Source organism: Chrysoperla carnea (genome assembly GCF_905475395.1).
Source record: "Chrysoperla carnea chromosome X unlocalized genomic scaffold, inChrCarn1.1 SUPER_X_unloc_135, whole genome shotgun sequence".
Lineage (NCBI taxonomy): Eukaryota > Metazoa > Arthropoda > Insecta > Neuroptera > Chrysopidae > Chrysoperla > Chrysoperla carnea.
Genome location: NW_025408084.1, coordinates 10,104 through 27,040, shown reverse-complemented (window position 1 = coordinate 27,040; position 16,937 = coordinate 10,104). Strand labels below are relative to the sequence as shown.

At 23.6% G+C, this 16,937-nt stretch overlaps 3 non-coding genes across 3 annotated transcripts; all 3 read left to right on the top strand.

The window, feature by feature from the left end:
- The first annotated feature begins 3,479 nt into the window (after positions 1-3,479).
- On the top strand, positions 3,480-3,598 carry LOC123303775. Its single transcript, XR_006535862.1, has one exon. It is a non-coding gene; the product is annotated as a 5S ribosomal RNA (ribosomal RNA).
- Positions 3,599-9,970: 6,372 nt separating this feature from the next.
- On the top strand, positions 9,971-10,089 carry LOC123303774. Its single transcript, XR_006535861.1, has one exon. It is a non-coding gene; the product is annotated as a 5S ribosomal RNA (ribosomal RNA).
- Positions 10,090-16,458: 6,369 nt separating this feature from the next.
- On the top strand, positions 16,459-16,577 carry LOC123303773. The gene has a single exon (XR_006535860.1). It is a non-coding gene; the product is annotated as a 5S ribosomal RNA (ribosomal RNA).
- The last annotated feature ends 360 nt before the right edge of the window (positions 16,578-16,937 follow it).

Genomic DNA, 16,937 nt, shown 5'->3' with positions numbered 1-16,937 from the left:
GAAAATAATACTATAAGGTGATTGGTTTATTTTTAAAGTTTTATATTTTATAAATATTATAAATTAAAATACCCAAATAACATTTTAAACATTTATGTTACAATCCCCGTAACGTACACATCTGTGTGATTATATTTACAAAAAAAAATATTAATTAAATAAATTTATTCGCTATGTCTGGACGAGGTAAAGGTGGTAAAGTAAAGGGAAAGGCAAAGTCAAGATCAAGCCGAGCAGGATTACAATTTCCTGTTGGAAGAATTCACAGATTATTACGAAAAGGAAATTATGCTGAACGAGTAGGTGCTGGTGCCCCAGTATATTTGGCTGCTGTTATGGAATATTTGGCTGCAGAAGTTCTCGAGTTAGCTGGTAATGCTGCCCGTGATAACAAAAAAACACGTATCATTCCACGTCATTTACAATTGGCAATTCGTAATGATGAAGAATTAAATAAATTATTATCTGGTGTAACAATTGCTCAAGGTGGTGTATTACCAAACATTCAAGCAGTGTTATTACCAAAGAAAACTGAAAAGAAAGCATAAATTAAAAACATTGCATTAATTTTTATAATAATAATACATCGATCATAGGCCTTTTAATAAAAGGCCACAAATTTATTTAAAATAAGAGTAAAAATTATTTTTATAAATAATATATTATAATATTTTTTTAAAGAATCAATTTAAATAATTATAAATTAATGATTCTTTTTTTTTTTTTTCTTTTTTATATGTTATTATGGAAATAATTCATCATATTATGATGACATTTAGGTAACATATTATAAGAATATTCATAAAATATTATCAAAATAATATTGTATTATGATGATATTTAGACAAAATATTATAAGAATATACACAAAATATTATCAAAATAATATCATTAGATAACAAAACTGTTCATGATACTCATACCTTTACTAGAGATAAAAGTATCAGGATGCACTTGTATTAATACATATTATCACAACATCACAAAATATTTTTTAAAAGGAAAAATTTTTTAAAAATTATTATAAAATTTGATTGAATTAAATTTCAATTTATTTTTTTAATAATTAAAGAAAAAAAAAAGCATATAAACTTTCTATTGAAAATGTTATTTTCAACTAGATGGCCAAGTGAACTTTGTTACACAAACAATATATGACGTATTCGTTATTTAAATAATCAGTATCCTTTGATATTATATCAATACGTTACTCTCTTCTTTTGATACATATTAATAAAATTTCAATTTATAAGATTTTATGTCAATTATATAAATAATATTATAAATTTTCTAAATACATAAGTTAAGTAACAAAAAATTTGAATAACAAGATAAATTTATATATTATGTTTTAATACTCGATACTATAATATATCGCATCCGTTACCAATTATTCGGTATCCTTTGATTTATACACAGAATGAACCAAAAATATGTATCAAATTTATTTTATTTATTTATATATTTAATATTATTATTATTATTTTATATTACAAAGTTTCTTAACGAAGCTTACAATGATTTCTCATATCGTACTTAACAAAATTATTTAGATCATATAAAATTTAAATTGTTAAAAAATTTTTATATTTATTATTATTATTTATTTTTATTAAAATTACATAACATAAAATTAATAATATTTTAATAATTATATAAATTAATTCTTATTTAAAATAATCTTATATTAATCTCAACAAATACTCTAATAATATATTTTGTCATAAATTTTTTTATATTTAAAATAAATATTATAATATATAAATACTTATATCAGTATAAAATTTCTTTATATAATTATGAAAAAATTAATTTAATAGTTAATTATTGATATTAATGCATAAATAAAAGTATTTTCTAATGAAATATATTTTGTCAATGTTCGATTAACACATTTCATAATAATACGTTTTCATTATTGACAAAAAAAGTTTTTCTAAAAATGAAATCTTATACTATAATATATATATTTATATATTAAATTTTTTAATTATTTATATACTAATAATTTATAATAAATCGATATTAAATAAAAAATAAAAATATATACTTTTTAAGTTTACCTTAAAAATATTATTGTTTTGTATGATTGAAATAATTAATATTAAACTATGTTTATTAATAATTGTTAATAAAAAAATTAAATATATTTTAATTTATAAAATAAATATTATTATTAAATTTATAATTTATTATTTTATATATTATAGAAATTGAAAAAATAAATCATGTTTACTACGACAGTAAATTAGAAATACTATTTAATTTTTATGTGTTTTCTACATGGTACTTTGACTTACATAGGGACTTATATTATTGTGAATAATGATATAATTGAAAACCTTTATTTTTTATTTGATAGAATTATTATATTTTATCATTTAAATATTTATAATAAATACATTATTTTTATAAAGTAAAAAATATGGCCGAAGAAAATTCTACAGCTGTTGCAGCAACTGCGGTTACTGCTGCTTCTACAACACCAACAAAAAAAGCAACAGCTTCTGGTGCTAAACGTACAAAACAACATTCAAAACCAACACATCCACGTACATCAGAAATGGTTGTTAACGCAATTAAAAATTTAAAAGAACGTGGTGGTTCATCATTACAAGCAATTAAAAAATATTTAGCTGCAAATTATAAAGTGGATTCTGATAAAATTTCACCATTTATTAAAAAATATTTAAAAGCTGCTGTAACTGAGGGAGCCTTGGTACAAACTAAAGGTAAAGGTGCATCTGGTTCATTCAAATTGGCTGCTTCCGCTTCATCTAATTCTTCAGCTAAATCAAAAGTATCCAAAAAAGAAAGTGGAGCAAAAGGTTCAGCAAAGAGTGCTAAAAGTAAACGGGCACCAAAAGAAAAGAAAGCCACAACTACATCATTGGCAGCCAAAAAGCCTAAAGCAAAAAAAGCGACTCCATCATCATCAACTGCTGCTAAAAAAGTTACTGCAAAATCATCAGCGGCATCAAAAAAAGCACCAGTTAAAGCAAAACCAGCAAAAAGTACAAAATCCGCTGCCAAAAGTAGCCCTGCTCGTAAACCGAAAGCACCAAAAGCTAAGAAAGCTTCTGTTGCCAAATCATCTCCTACAAAAATTAAAAAAGCAGCACCAAAAAAGAAATGATCTGTTACTTTAATAATATATTGAAATATTTCATTATTTTTGCTAAAAAATGAAAATAACATAGGCCTTAATACAGGCCACAAATTAATATTTGATAAGAGTAAATTATTTTTTGTATAAATATTTTATAAAATAATAGTTTAGAAACATTTGCCACAGTCAGTACCACGGATGGGTGGCCACTTGAGAATACTGTGTGCGGTTGCATTTTTATTTAAAATATATGGTATAATAAATAAGTATATATTTAAATTGATTACTTCATTGAAAATTTTAATAATATACTTTAATATTAATGATATTTATGAAAAATATATATTTGTAAAAATTTTCATTTATTACTGGCAACAGCCATACCACGTTGAAAACACCGGTTCTCGTCCGATCACCGAAGTTAAGCAACATTGGGCACAGTCAGTACTTGGATGGGTGACCGCTTGGGAACACTGTGTGCGGTTGCCTTTTTATATTAAAAATATAAATTATTTTTCTTCTTTTCTTTTTTTTTACACACCATATATAAATATATGTTATTTAGAAATGTAAACCTTTTATATTATTCATCAACAAATAAATATTATTTTTTGTATAAAATTTTATTGCATTTATAACTCATATCATGGTTACTTTAAAGCGAGAAGTTTTTTTAATATTTCAAATGAATATAAAATAATATAAATTTTATGAAATTTATTTATTTTTAGAAATAGCAATCGCTTATAATTATAACAAAATTTTAATAATGTTTAATTTTATTTCAATAATTTATATTTATATATATATATATATATATATATATATATATATATATATATATATATTTTTTTAATAAAAATAATATACTCTTATTTAATAATATATGTTGGTCCTATATATAGGACCGAAAATATTTCTTATTTGTTTTTTTTTTTTTTAAATTGTCATTTAAAACGCTTATGCACGTTCTCCACGAATACGTCTTGCCAATTGTATATCCTTAGGCATAATTGTAACACGCTTTGCATGAATTGCGCATAAATTGGTATCTTCAAATAAACCTACTAAATAGGCTTCACTAGCTTCTTGTAATGCCATAACAGCTGAACTTTGAAAACGTAAATCGGTTTTAAAATCTTGTGCAATTTCACGTACTAAACGTTGGAATGGTAATTTACGAATTAACAATTCAGTACTTTTTTGATAACGACGAATTTCTCGTAAAGCTACTGTACCAGGACGATATCTGTGTGGTTTTTTTTACTCCACCAGTTGCTGGTGCACTTTTACGTGCAGCTTTCGTTGCTAATTGTTTTCTTGGTGCTTTACCACCAGTTGATTTACGTGCAGTTTGCTTGGTTCTAGCCATTTTCAAATAATAATGTTTTTACAAAAAAACACACAATTTTAAAAATTATATTCGACAATTTGATACTACAAAGTCAAATGTTTAAATGCGAAATAAATGTGTTGTATTTATATTTATATGAAATTTCAAAATTTTTGTTGTCATATCCTATTGGATAGCTATCAGAGTATGGACTAATCAAATTGTATAGGCGTGGCTTAAAAAATCTTTAATGCTTTATATAAAAAGGCACAATTGTACCGGCGCTCACATACATTACAATACTTGTGAGGTTAACACACGTGTTATCCGTTCGTTAAAATATTGTAAATAATTTTTTATTAAAATGACTGGCAGAGGAAAAGGTGGAAAGGGTCTTGGAAAAGGGGGTGCAAAACGTCATAGAAAAGTTTTGCGTGATAATATCCAAGGTATTACAAAACCTGCAATTCGTCGTTTAGCACGACGAGGTGGAGTAAAACGTATCTCTGGTTTAATTTATGAAGAAACACGTGGTGTACTTAAAGTATTCCTTGAAAATGTTATTCGGGATGCTGTTACATATACTGAACACGCAAAACGTAAAACAGTTACAGCTATGGATGTTGTATATGCATTAAAACGACAAGGTCGTACTTTGTATGGTTTTGGAGGTTAAGAAAATATAATAATTTACTTAAAATATTTAGTAAATTTATTAAAGAATATTTAATACATCCGATAAATTTAAACAGGCTTTCCTTTTTGGGAAGCCACTAATTTTATTTATATAAGAGTAAATAAATTTGTTAATAAATATAACATATTATATAATTTGTTTACAACAAATTATTTTGTTTATAACATACATTACCAAATATTTTTATTTTTTTTTTTTATTGTAATATATCTGCAATAATAAATTATAATTTGTATATTATCTATTTTATTTTACAATAACTTATTGAATTTTTGAAAAAATTTTATTATAAATTAATATACTATTATATTTTTTATATATACAAGTTAAGAGTAACAAGTATCGATAGGAGATTATCGAATTTATAACTAATAAAACATTTCGCCTTAATCAAAGAAAATAAAGATTTTGCTATACCATTTTTTATACTTTCAATAAATAATTTATTATTAAATTTTTATTATTTCATTTATTTTTTAAAATTATTAAAAATATTTTTCTAATAATTATAAGCGTACATAAACAAGTAGTAAATGTAAAATGAAAATAATAAAGGTAATGTAATGCATTTGCATTACACTGATTTACGATATATATTCCGCGATATCCTTTATTATATTTAAAATTAATAATATTGATATACTAATAATAGATATATTCAAGCTATTAATATATAAAATTTTATATTAAATATGATATTAATAATTGTTTATTTAATTTTTTTGTATATATAAAAATAATTTACTCTTATTTAAAAAATTTGATGGCTCTCTTAAAAAGAGAGCCGTTTTTATATGTTGATGTATTTTTATGTTATCAATTAAATAATATTTTCGATTTATTTATTTTGAACTTGTATATTTTGTAACAGCTTTAGTACCTTCACTAACAGCGTGCTTTGCCAATTCACCAGGTAATAATAATCGAACTGCGGTTTGAATTTCCCGACTTGTGATTGTTGAACGTTTATTATAATGTGCTAAACGTGATGCTTCAGCAGCAATACGTTCAAAAATATCATTAACAAAACTGTTCATGATACTCATAGCTTTACTAGAGATACCAGTATCAGGATGCACTTGTTTTAATACTTTGTAAATGTAAATTGCATATGATTCCTTGCGCTTCCTCTTCTTTTTCTTATCACTCTTTGATATATTTTTTTGAGCTTTGCCAGCTTTTTTTGCTGCTTTTCCACTTGTTTTTGGTGGCATTGTTACAAACAATTAATATACACAGATAGTTACAGAACACCAGTCAGTATATGTATGAGCGTGTCGTGTATACAACTAGCGTATTATATACGCGAAGATGGATATAACAATAAAAATGAATACTACTCTCTGATTGGCTGAAAATAATACTATAAGGTGATTGGTTTATTTTTAAAGTTTTATATTTTATAAATATTATAAATTAAAATACCCAAATAACATTTTAAACATTTATGTTACAATCCCCGTAACGTACACATCTGTGTGATTATATTTACAAAAAAAAATATTAATTAAATAAATTTATTCGCTATGTCTGGACGAGGTAAAGGTGGTAAAGTAAAGGGAAAGGCAAAGTCAAGATCAAGCCGAGCAGGATTACAATTTCCTGTTGGAAGAATTCACAGATTATTACGAAAAGGAAATTATGCTGAACGAGTAGGTGCTGGTGCCCCAGTATATTTGGCTGCTGTTATGGAATATTTGGCTGCAGAAGTTCTCGAGTTAGCTGGTAATGCTGCCCGTGATAACAAAAAAACACGTATCATTCCACGTCATTTACAATTGGCAATTCGTAATGATGAAGAATTAAATAAATTATTATCTGGTGTAACAATTGCTCAAGGTGGTGTATTACCAAACATTCAAGCAGTGTTATTACCAAAGAAAACTGAAAAGAAAGCATAAATTAAAAACATTGCATTAATTTTTATAATAATAATACATCGATCATAGGCCTTTTAATAAAAGGCCACAAATTTATTTAAAATAAGAGTAAAAATTATTTTTATAAATAATATATTATAATATTTTTTTAAAGAATCAATTTAAATAATTATAAATTAATGATTCTTTTTTTTTTTTTTCTTTTTTATATGTTATTATGGAAATAATTCATCATATTATGATGACATTTAGGTAACATATTATAAGAATATTCATAAAATATTATCAAAATAATATTGTATTATGATGATATTTAGACAAAATATTATAAGAATATACACAAAATATTATCAAAATAATATCATTAGATAACAAAACTGTTCATGATACTCATACCTTTACTAGAGATAAAAGTATCAGGATGCACTTGTATTAATACATATTATCACAACATCACAAAATTTTTTTAAAAGGAAAAATTTTTTAAAAATTATTATAAAATTTGATTGAATTAAATTTCAATTTATTTTTTTAATAATTAAAGAAAAAAAAAAGCATATAAACTTTCTATTGAAAATGTTATTTTCAACTAGATGGCCAAGTGAACTTTGTTACACAAACAATATATGACGTATTCGTTATTTAAATAATCAGTATCCTTTGATATTATATCAATACGTTACTCTCTTCTTTTGATACATATTAATAAAATTTCAATTTATAAGATTTTATGTCAATTATATAAATAATATTATAAATTTTCTAAATACATAAGTTAAGTAACAAAAAATTTGAATAACAAGATAAATTTATATATTATGTTTTAATACTCGATACTATAATATATCGCATCCGTTACCAATTATTCGGTATCCTTTGATTTATACACAGAATGAACCAAAAATATGTATCAAATTTATTTTATTTATTTATATATTTAATATTATTATTATTATTTTATATTACAAAGTTTCTTAACGAAGCTTACAATGATTTCTCATATCGTACTTAACAAAATTATTTAGATCATATAAAATTTAAATTGTTAAAAAATTTTTATATTTATTATTATTATTTATTTTTATTAAAATTACATAACATAAAATTAATAATATTTTAATAATTATATAAATTAATTCTTATTTAAAATAATCTTATATTAATCTCAACAAATACTCTAATAATATATTTTGTCATAAATTTTTTTATATTTAAAATAAATATTATAATATATAAATACTTATATCAGTATAAAATTTCTTTATATAATTATGAAAAAATTAATTTAATAGTTAATTATTGATATTAATGCATAAATAAAAGTATTTTCTAATGAAATATATTTTGTCAATGTTCGATTAACACATTTCATAATAATACGTTTTCATTATTGACAAAAAAAGTTTTTCTAAAAATGAAATCTTATACTATAATATATATATTTATATATTAAATTTTTTAATTATTTATATACTAATAATTTATAATAAATCGATATTAAATAAAAAATAAAAATATATACTTTTTAAGTTTACCTTAAAAATATTATTGTTTTGTATGATTGAAATAATTAATATTAAACTATGTTTATTAATAATTGTTAATAAAAAAATTAAATATATTTTAATTTATAAAATAAATATTATTATTAAATTTATAATTTATTATTTTATATATTATAGAAATTGAAAAAATAAATCATGTTTACTACGACAGTAAATTAGAAATACTATTTAATTTTTATGTGTTTTCTACATGGTACTTTGACTTACATAGGGACTTATATTATTGTGAATAATGATATAATTGAAAACCTTTATTTTTTATTTGATAGAATTATTATATTTTATCATTTAAATATTTATAATAAATACATTATTTTTATAAAGTAAAAAATATGGCCGAAGAAAATTCTACAGCTGTTGCAGCAACTGCGGTTACTGCTGCTTCTACAACACCAACAAAAAAAGCAACAGCTTCTGGTGCTAAACGTACAAAACAACATTCAAAACCAACACATCCACGTACATCAGAAATGGTTGTTAACGCAATTAAAAATTTAAAAGAACGTGGTGGTTCATCATTACAAGCAATTAAAAAATATTTAGCTGCAAATTATAAAGTGGATTCTGATAAAATTTCACCATTTATTAAAAAATATTTAAAAGCTGCTGTAACTGAGGGAGCCTTGGTACAAACTAAAGGTAAAGGTGCATCTGGTTCATTCAAATTGGCTGCTTCCGCTTCATCTAATTCTTCAGCTAAATCAAAAGTATCCAAAAAAGAAAGTGGAGCAAAAGGTTCAGCAAAGAGTGCTAAAAGTAAACGGGCACCAAAAGAAAAGAAAGCCACAACTACATCATTGGCAGCCAAAAAGCCTAAAGCAAAAAAAGCGACTCCATCATCATCAACTGCTGCTAAAAAAGTTACTGCAAAATCATCAGCGGCATCAAAAAAAGCACCAGTTAAAGCAAAACCAGCAAAAAGTACAAAATCCGCTGCCAAAAGTAGCCCTGCTCGTAAACCGAAAGCACCAAAAGCTAAGAAAGCTTCTGTTGCCAAATCATCTCCTACAAAAATTAAAAAAGCAGCACCAAAAAAGAAATGATCTGTTACTTTAATAATATATTGAAATATTTCATTATTTTTGCTAAAAAATGAAAATAACATAGGCCTTAATACAGGCCACAAATTAATATTTGATAAGAGTAAATTATTTTTTGTATAAATATTTTATAAAATAATAGTTTAGAAACATTTGCCACAGTCAGTACCACGGATGGGTGGCCACTTGAGAATACTGTGTGCGGTTGCATTTTTATTTAAAATATATGGTATAATAAATAAGTATATATTTAAATTGATTACTTCATTGAAAATTTTAATAATATACTTTAATATTAATGATATTTATGAAAAATATATATTTGTAAAAATTTTCATTTATTACTGGCAACAGCCATACCACGTTGAAAACACCGGTTCTCGTCCGATCACCGAAGTTAAGCAACATTGGGCACAGTCAGTACTTGGATGGGTGACCGCTTGGGAACACTGTGTGCGGTTGCCTTTTTATATTAAAAATATAAATTATTTTTCTTCTTTTCTTTTTTTTTACACACCATATATAAATATATGTTATTTAGAAATGTAAACCTTTTATATTATTCATCAACAAATAAATATTATTTTTTGTATAAAATTTTATTGCATTTATAACTCATATCATGGTTACTTTAAAGCGAGAAGTTTTTTTAATATTTCAAATGAATATAAAATAATATAAATTTTATGAAATTTATTTATTTTTAGAAATAGCAATCGCTTATAATTATAACAAAATTTTAATAATGTTTAATTTTATTTCAATAATTTATATTTATATATATATATATATATATATATATATATATATATATATATATTTTTTAATAAAAATAATATACTCTTATTTAATAATATATGTTGGTCCTATATATAGGACCGAAAATATTTCTTATTTGTTTTTTTTTTTTTAAATTGTCATTTAAAACGCTTATGCACGTTCTCCACGAATACGTCTTGCCAATTGTATATCCTTAGGCATAATTGTAACACGCTTTGCATGAATTGCGCATAAATTGGTATCTTCAAATAAACCTACTAAATAGGCTTCACTAGCTTCTTGTAATGCCATAACAGCTGAACTTTGAAAACGTAAATCGGTTTTAAAATCTTGTGCAATTTCACGTACTAAACGTTGGAATGGTAATTTACGAATTAACAATTCAGTACTTTTTTGATAACGACGAATTTCTCGTAAAGCTACTGTACCAGGACGATATCTGTGTGGTTTTTTTACTCCACCAGTTGCTGGTGCACTTTTACGTGCAGCTTTCGTTGCTAATTGTTTTCTTGGTGCTTTACCACCAGTTGATTTACGTGCAGTTTGCTTGGTTCTAGCCATTTTCAAATAATAATGTTTTTACAAAAAAACACACAATTTTAAAAATTATATTCGACAATTTGATACTACAAAGTCAAATGTTTAAATGCGAAATAAATGTGTTGTATTTATATTTATATGAAATTTCAAAATTTTTGTTGTCATATCCTATTGGATAGCTATCAGAGTATGGACTAATCAAATTGTATAGGCGTGGCTTAAAAAATCTTTAATGCTTTATATAAAAAGGCACAATTGTACCGGCGCTCACATACATTACAATACTTGTGAGGTTAACACACGTGTTATCCGTTCGTTAAAATATTGTAAATAATTTTTTATTAAAATGACTGGCAGAGGAAAAGGTGGAAAGGGTCTTGGAAAAGGGGGTGCAAAACGTCATAGAAAAGTTTTGCGTGATAATATCCAAGGTATTACAAAACCTGCAATTCGTCGTTTAGCACGACGAGGTGGAGTAAAACGTATCTCTGGTTTAATTTATGAAGAAACACGTGGTGTACTTAAAGTATTCCTTGAAAATGTTATTCGGGATGCTGTTACATATACTGAACACGCAAAACGTAAAACAGTTACAGCTATGGATGTTGTATATGCATTAAAACGACAAGGTCGTACTTTGTATGGTTTTGGAGGTTAAGAAAATATAATAATTTACTTAAAATATTTAGTAAATTTATTAAAGAATATTTAATACATCCGATAAATTTAAACAGGCTTTCCTTTTTGGGAAGCCACTAATTTTATTTATATAAGAGTAAATAAATTTGTTAATAAATATAACATATTATATAATTTGTTTACAACAAATTATTTTGTTTATAACATACATTACCAAATATTTTTATTTTTTTTTTTTATTGTAATATATCTGCAATAATAAATTATAATTTGTATATTATCTATTTTATTTTACAATAACTTATTGAATTTTTGAAAAAATTTTATTATAAATTAATATACTATTATATTTTTTATATATACAAGTTAAGAGTAACAAGTATCGATAGGAGATTATCGAATTTATAACTAATAAAACATTTCGCCTTAATCAAAGAAAATAAAGATTTTGCTATACCATTTTTTATACTTTCAATAAATAATTTATTATTAAATTTTTATTATTTCATTTATTTTTTAAAATTATTAAAAATATTTTTCTAATAATTATAAGCGTACATAAACAAGTAGTAAATGTAAAATGAAAATAATAAAGGTAATGTAATGCATTTGCATTACACTGATTTACGATATATATTCCGCGATATCCTTTATTATATTTAAAATTAATAATATTGATATACTAATAATAGATATATTCAAGCTATTAATATATAAAATTTTATATTAAATATGATATTAATAATTGTTTATTTAATTTTTTTGTATATATAAAAATAATTTACTCTTATTTAAAAAATTTGATGGCTCTCTTAAAAAGAGAGCCGTTTTTATATGTTGATGTATTTTTATGTTATCAATTAAATAATATTTTCGATTTATTTATTTTGAACTTGTATATTTTGTAACAGCTTTAGTACCTTCACTAACAGCGTGCTTTGCCAATTCACCAGGTAATAATAATCGAACTGCGGTTTGAATTTCCCGACTTGTGATTGTTGAACGTTTATTATAATGTGCTAAACGTGATGCTTCAGCAGCAATACGTTCAAAAATATCATTAACAAAACTGTTCATGATACTCATAGCTTTACTAGAGATACCAGTATCAGGATGCACTTGTTTTAATACTTTGTAAATGTAAATTGCATATGATTCCTTGCGCTTCCTCTTCTTTTTCTTATCACTCTTTGATATATTTTTTTGAGCTTTGCCAGCTTTTTTTGCTGCTTTTCCACTTGTTTTTGGTGGCATTGTTACAAACAATTAATATACACAGATAGTTACAGAACACCAGTCAGTATATGTATGAGCGTGTCGTGTATACAACTAGCGTATTATATACGCGAAGATGGATATAACAATAAAAATGAATACTACTCTCTGATTGGCTGAAAATAATACTATAAGGTGATTGGTTTATTTTTAAAGTTTTATATTTTATAAATATTATAAATTAAAATACCCAAATAACATTTTAAACATTTATGTTACAATCCCCGTAACGTACACATCTGTGTGATTATATTTACAAAAAAAAATATTAATTAAATAAATTTATTCGCTATGTCTGGACGAGGTAAAGGTGGTAAAGTAAAGGGAAAGGCAAAGTCAAGATCAAGCCGAGCAGGATTACAATTTCCTGTTGGAAGAATTCACAGATTATTACGAAAAGGAAATTATGCTGAACGAGTAGGTGCTGGTGCCCCAGTATATTTGGCTGCTGTTATGGAATATTTGGCTGCAGAAGTTCTCGAGTTAGCTGGTAATGCTGCCCGTGATAACAAAAAAACACGTATCATTCCACGTCATTTACAATTGGCAATTCGTAATGATGAAGAATTAAATAAATTATTATCTGGTGTAACAATTGCTCAAGGTGGTGTATTACCAAACATTCAAGCAGTGTTATTACCAAAGAAAACTGAAAAGAAAGCATAAATTAAAAACATTGCATTAATTTTTATAATAATAATACATCGATCATAGGCCTTTTAATAAAAGGCCACAAATTTATTTAAAATAAGAGTAAAAATTATTTTTATAAATAATATATTATAATATTTTTTTAAAGAATCAATTTAAATAATTATAAATTAATGATTCTTTTTTTTTTTTTTCTTTTTTATATGTTATTATGGAAATAATTCATCATATTATGATGACATTTAGGTAACATATTATAAGAATATTCATAAAATATTATCAAAATAATATTGTATTATGATGATATTTAGACAAAATATTATAAGAATATACACAAAATATTATCAAAATAATATCATTAGATAACAAAACTGTTCATGATACTCATACCTTTACTAGAGATAAAAGTATCAGGATGCACTTGTATTAATACATATTATCACAACATCACAAAATATTTTTTAAAAGGAAAAATTTTTTAAAAATTATTATAAAATTTGATTGAATTAAATTTCAATTTATTTTTTTAATAATTAAAGAAAAAAAAAAGCATATAAACTTTCTATTGAAAATGTTATTTTCAACTAGATGGCCAAGTGAACTTTGTTACACAAACAATATATGACGTATTCGTTATTTAAATAATCAGTATCCTTTGATATTATATCAATACGTTACTCTCTTCTTTTGATACATATTAATAAAATTTCAATTTATAAGATTTTATGTCAATTATATAAATAATATTATAAATTTTCTAAATACATAAGTTAAGTAACAAAAAATTTGAATAACAAGATAAATTTATATATTATGTTTTAATACTCGATACTATAATATATCGCATCCGTTACCAATTATTCGGTATCCTTTGATTTATACACAGAATGAACCAAAAATATGTATCAAATTTATTTTATTTATTTATATATTTAATATTATTATTATTATTTTATATTACAAAGTTTCTTAACGAAGCTTACAATGATTTCTCATATCGTACTTAACAAAATTATTTAGATCATATAAAATTTAAATTGTTAAAAAATTTTTATATTTATTATTATTATTTATTTTTATTAAAATTACATAACATAAAATTAATAATATTTTAATAATTATATAAATTAATTCTTATTTAAAATAATCTTATATTAATCTCAACAAATACTCTAATAATATATTTTGTCATAAATTTTTTTATATTTAAAATAAATATTATAATATATAAATACTTATATCAGTATAAAATTTCTTTATATAATTATGAAAAAATTAATTTAATAGTTAATTATTGATATTAATGCATAAATAAAAGTATTTTCTAATGAAATATATTTTGTCAATGTTCGATTAACACATTTCATAATAATACGTTTTCATTATTGACAAAAAAAGTTTTTCTAAAAATGAAATCTTATACTATAATATATATATTTATATATTAAATTTTTTAATTATTTATATACTAATAATTTATAATAAATCGATATTAAATAAAAAATAAAAATATATACTTTTTAAGTTTACCTTAAAAATATTATTGTTTTGTATGATTGAAATAATTAATATTAAACTACTATGTTTATTAATAATTGTTAATAAAAAAATTAAATATATTTTAATTTATAAAATAAATATTATTATTAAATTTATAATTTATTATTTTATATATTATAGAAATTGAAAAAATAAATCATGTTTACTACGACAGTAAATTAGAAATACTATTTAATTTTTATGTGTTTTCTACATGGTACTTTGACTTACATAGGGACTTATATTATTGTGAATAATGATATAATTGAAAACCTTTATTTTTTATTTGATAGAATTATTATATTTTATCATTTAAATATTTATAATAAATACATTATTTTTATAAAGTAAAAAATATGGCCGAAGAAAATTCTACAGCTGTTGCAGCAACTGCGGTTACTGCTGCTTCTACAACACCAACAAAAAAAGCAACAGCTTCTGGTGCTAAACGTACAAAACAACATTCAAAACCAACACATCCACGTACATCAGAAATGGTTGTTAACGCAATTAAAAATTTAAAAGAACGTGGTGGTTCATCATTACAAGCAATTAAAAAATATTTAGCTGCAAATTATAAAGTGGATTCTGATAAAATTTCACCATTTATTAAAAAATATTTAAAAGCTGCTGTAACTGAGGGAGCCTTGGTACAAACTAAAGGTAAAGGTGCATCTGGTTCATTCAAATTGGCTGCTTCCGCTTCATCTAATTCTTCAGCTAAATCAAAAGTATCCAAAAAAGAAAGTGGAGCAAAAGGTTCAGCAAAGAGTGCTAAAAGTAAACGGGCACCAAAAGAAAAGAAAGCCACAACTACATCATTGGCAGCCAAAAAGCCTAAAGCAAAAAAAGCGACTCCATCATCATCAACTGCTGCTAAAAAAGTTACTGCAAAATCATCAGCGGCATCAAAAAAAGCACCAGTTAAAGCAAAACCAGCAAAAAGTACAAAATCCGCTGCCAAAAGTAGCCCTGCTCGTAAACCGAAAGCACCAAAAGCTAAGAAAGCTTCTGTTGCCAAATCATCTCCTACAAAAATTAAAAAAGCAGCACCAAAAAAGAAATGATCTGTTACTTTAATAATATATTGAAATATTTCATTATTTTTGCTAAAAAATGAAAATAACATAGGCCTTAATACAGGCCACAAATTAATATTTGATAAGAGTAAATTATTTTTTGTATAAATATTTTATAAAATAATAGTTTAGAAACATTTGCCACAGTCAGTACCACGGATGGGTGGCCACTTGAGAATACTGTGTGCGGTTGCATTTTTATTTAAAATATATGGTATAATAAATAAGTATATATTTAAATTGATTACTTCATTGAAAATTTTAATAATATACTTTAATATTAATGATATTTATGAAAAATATATATTTGTAAAAATTTTCATTTATTACTGGCAACAGCCATACCACGTTGAAAACACCGGTTCTCGTCCGATCACCGAAGTTAAGCAACATTGGGCACAGTCAGTACTTGGATGGGTGACCGCTTGGGAACACTGTGTGCGGTTGCCTTTTTATATTAAAAATATAAATTATTTTTCTTCTTTTCTTTTTTTTTACACACCATATATAAATATATGTTATTTAGAAATGTAAACCTTTTATATTATTCATCAACAAATAAATATTATTTTTTGTATAAAATTTTATTGCATTTATAACTCATATCATGGTTACTTTAAAGCGAGAAGTTTTTTTAATATTTCAAATGAATATAAAATAATATAAATTTTATGAAATTTATTTATTTTTAGAAATAGCAATCGCTTATAATTATAACAAAATTTTAATAATGTTTAATTTTATTTCAATAATTTATATTTATATATATATATATATATATATATATATATATATATATATATATATATT